Raw genomic sequence first — 4,497 nt, forward strand, 5'->3', positions numbered from 1 at the left:
TTGGAATTGTATTTGCTATAAATATTTATGTTAGCTTTTTTAATTCCTACAGTAAAATGTATTTGCAGAGAGTGCAGTATGTTGAAATACCTTGAGTTTAGTTTATTGTTACAATGTGTAAAACTAACTTGTGCAGAAGAAAGGATGTGCCTTAACAGCTCAAATGGACTCGCGTGATTTTAAGCGTTAACTTTGCTAGCATTACATGAGATGGCCTGTCATTTGTAAGACTTGAAAGGACGTGGAATGCTAAGGAAATGGCACGTTTCAATGCTCATGCTGGTAACCTTAGGCATTGGGTATTGAGTGCCAACACTCAGAAGTATCATTCTAGCAATTGGTTGAAATACAGCTCTCTTTCAGACATTCATTTGAAAAGTGAAGGTCCAGGCATATATATGAAAATATTCCTAACTCATTTCTAAAGAAGGTGAAATCAGGTTTATAATAAAATTTAAATGTTTAATTTTTTCTGAATTAGTTGGTATAGCTTAATAAAACATCATACAGTGAATCAGACAGTATTTCATATGCACTCAATACATGTAGAGTTACAAGCTCTGATAGCCTAATAAATTGATGACTTGAAGGATTTTTTTTTTCTGTCCTTTTAACAAATAGCATTCCATGCAGGTGAGCAATTACAGTAGCTGCAGTACCATGTACAAATCTAGTTCAAGTGCATTGTCACTTGGCTGTCCTGCAGCCTTGTTCAGCTACAGTGCAAATGGAGTGACATGGGGGAATATCATGGTGGAATCGGTGAAGAGCAGAGGGTCTGAATGCACCAATTGGGAAGAATGCTGCTGCTGGTCCCAGCTGCCCGCCATGAGGAGAGCTCTGCCTTGCAACCCAGACCCCACCTAGCTATAGAAGGGTGGAGGCTGGGAGCAGCCAGGATTTGTTGTCTTTCATATGCTTGTGCTGCGAGATCTCTGTCCGTGGGAGCATCTGTCTGTGCAAGCCCTTGTGGGTCCATTCAAGTGTATTCGTGTCAGCACAAAGCATGTATGTGTTCTTGCATTTGTCTTGTCTGCTGATGCTGTTTCATGGCTGCGCCATGTTCTGTCCCTGGGTTTGGAGACATAGGGAATGGCCACAGCTTGTTGCTGGTTCTAGCTGTTCCTAGGTGTATCTGATCCTCGGTGGTGGGCCCAGATCTCCCCGATGAGGCCAGTGATGACAGATCCAGGTGTGGGTGGCATCATGCTGATGGGAATAAGCTGCAGAGTTGAGTGCCTCATCTCATCCTGGTAGCTGCAGGGTTGGTAGGGCCCAAAGAGGTTGCTCAGTGCTAATGTGAATCTTCAGGGCTGCGGCTCCTTCAGATGTCCTTGGCGCCTTCCGATGGAGATGCTTGCAAGCATCCATCCTGGGGTTCTGCAGCTGCTTCTGTTAGGAGTGAGGGGGATTTTATTTTTCCATCGGGGGGCATGTTTTTCCATGTCACAATTCTGACTTTTGCTACTGTGTGTATACTATTCTTGTGTTGTGTGCCAACCTCATCTTCCAGGTTGCTTGCACTGCACTGAGCTGTATTGTTTCAAATGTCCTTCATCTTGTGCATTGTTAGGCTTCTCCCAAACCTGGCCATGGTTTTGGCTCTTCTGCTACTCTTTCATTATGAGGAAGTGACTTCAGGCTTGATACCACTACCTCTGGACAAGTGTCTTACACAGGAGATCTAGAAAGATGCTGGAACAGCAAAGGATGAGCAGCGTAAGCTTTCAGTGAGCTTAATGAGCTCAGAAGAACAGAAAAGCCTGGAGTTCTGGGTCATCTAGCATGTAGTAAGGTAGCAGTGGAGTTGGAAGGGTAGAGGGCTTAATTCTAGCTGTGGTAGCTGTGTTTCAGGCAGTTGGACTGGATGATTGTTGTAGGTCCCTTCCAACTGAACTCTTCCATTCTAGAGTCAGGTCGGTTTATGTTGTGGAATTCTGTGTGCTTGTTTGGAAAATGAAGGGGGTGTGTCCCTGTGGGCCACCGTGTGTGTGTGCTTGATAGCTACGTAGTACAACTGGTACAATATAAAAGTCTGGGGACCTCTAGTAAAGGAGGTGGGTGCAGGCTTTGTTGTTGGTTTCTGCATATGTGCTTAACCTTGTGTGTCTGGGATAGCTTGCTGCATGGAAAATGGAATTGGATAGGAGACTGCAATACATTTGTGTTACAGAAAATGACTTGCAGTCTGGGCTTTTTCTGCAGTCTGAGCACTTGAATTGTCAGCCAAGGCTGGCTGAAGAAGGTCCTGAGTAGTGCCCTTGATGCCCACCAAACAGCATCGAAGCAGGTAAATACAGAGAATTGCTTTCTAGTCTAGCTGAGCCCATCCCATTTGCCACCCTTTCCCCTCATGCTCCCTGTGTTTGCCTTCTAGTGCATTGCACAGCCCTCTATTGGCCTGTCCGTCCCTTCAGATGTTCTCTGTCTCATTCGGATTCTCTTATTACCACTCCATTTCTCCCTCCCATTTCCCCAAATCCTTCTATTTGCATTTCAGTCTCCTTAGAAACCTAATTTGCCCTCTGAACCCCTCAAGAGCCCTCCATTGGTCTTTTGGTACACCCCACACAGTCCTCCAGTCGCCTTCTGCTTCCCTCAGGACCCCTCAATTTGGTTTTTTGGCGCAACCCAGACACCATTTGCCTCCATTATGCCCCGCAACCCTCCACTGGAATTCAGAACCCCTCAGGGCTACTGCATTGTCCTTATAGGCTACCACAGAGCCCTCTTCTTCACCTCTATTGCACCCCAGAGCCCTTTGCTTATGCTCTGATCCTCTCGGGACACCTTCATGTGCTGTCGCTTCAACTGGGATCCCCTCTCTTTATTTTCTAGTTCCTTCAGGACGCCCCTCTCGTTGGTCTTCTGATCCCCCCCAGGATCCCTCCATTTCAGAGTTCCCCAGTCATCTAGTTCCTTCAGGACCCGTTGATTTGCTGCTCTGTCTTCTCATGACTCATCTTGCCTTCCTTGCACCCAGGGCATTCTGCTCATCTGGTGACCTCATTTGCCTTTCTGTGCGTCATATGTCCCGTATTGCCCTTCTGTGCACCCCAGAGTCTTCTGTTTGCTGTGAGGATTCTCCATCTGCCCTTCAAACTTTTCAGGACCACCCCCCATTGGTCTTTTGGTATGCCCCAGAACCCTCCAGCCAATCAAATGACAGAATGGTTGAGGGTGTTGGGGAGCATGAGTCCAAACACCACCACCCACACATATCCTGCTTAAAGCAGTCAAGTGGAGCAAATTGCTCAGGAGCATGCCCAGTCAGGTTTTTAATACTTCCAAGGGTGAAAAATCTGCAATGTCGCTGGGTCGCCTGTTCCACTGTTTAACCATGCTCACAGTGAAAAGAAAAAAAAAAAAATTAAAAAAAATCATGTTTAAATGGCACTTTCTGTATATCACTTTGTGTCCATTGCCTCTTGTCCTGTTCCTGAGCACCACTGAGAAGAGTGTGGCTCCATCTTTACTTCCTCCCATCGGGTACTTATGCACATTAATTGGATTCACGTCCCATCCCCCCAGCCTTCTCTTCACAAGGCTAAGCAGTCTCCACTCTTTCGGACTCTCCTCATATGACTCCCCCATCCCTCAGTCATCTTAGTGCATGCATGATTTTATTAAGTAGGAAGATAATACACTATAGAGATAAAATATTTGTATAAATGTAATAATTATACAGCTAATGCAAAACAAGACTTTTGTACGCTGTGAGTGAAAATAAATACTGCAAGTGCAAATTTTCATCCCTGCTCCCCCCCCATCAATATAACAGTGTCTGTGATGAATGGAGGAACTGGGAATGGAGATGTGGCAGGGCAGGCAGCTCATGGATTTGTTCCATCTCCGAATACCTGTGAGGGCTTGCTAAATTTGTGGCACCTTCCTTTGTAGAGTGAGGTACTCATGTCCCTTTGTGCTCAGTAAAAAGTGCCTCAACACAGTGCTCCAGGGAGGAGGTTACACATTGTGTCTGAGAGGCTGGGGACCAGTCCCAAAGGCTCTTGGACCACTTAAAGGTTCCTCAATGTTCCAGGACAACCCCAGTGCTGTTCACAGGGCTGTAGGGGTTTTTTCTCACCATGCCATTGACATTCACTGTTAGAAATGCCTTGCATCATCCTGGGGGCAGCCAGGCTTCCTCCAGTGCTGTGCCCTAAGGTCGGCCCTGGATTTGCTGTCAGCATCCTGAGATGTTCCCAGTGTGTCTGGTGGCAAGGTCTTTGCTGGCAGGGGCAGGAGATGGAGTTTCCATGACAATAGCTGACTTCCCCTTGGCCCCGCTGAGCCCTGCTGCATGCATTAGGAGACAGTTGGTGTGTACCAAGGCCCTCCATTTGCCTTTCCTCACTCCCAGAGTCATTCATTTGCCCCATCATCACATGGTGCTGGGTTTTTTTGCTTTTTTTTTCTGTTCCCTTTTGTTGCACTGCTAGGCTCTCCATTTGTTCTCTTGTCTGCTTAATACTACTACTCCTTCCCATTTAGCAC

Source organism: Balearica regulorum, chromosome 6, assembly GCF_011004875.1.
Source record: "Balearica regulorum gibbericeps isolate bBalReg1 chromosome 6, bBalReg1.pri, whole genome shotgun sequence".
Lineage (NCBI taxonomy): Eukaryota > Metazoa > Chordata > Aves > Gruiformes > Gruidae > Balearica > Balearica regulorum.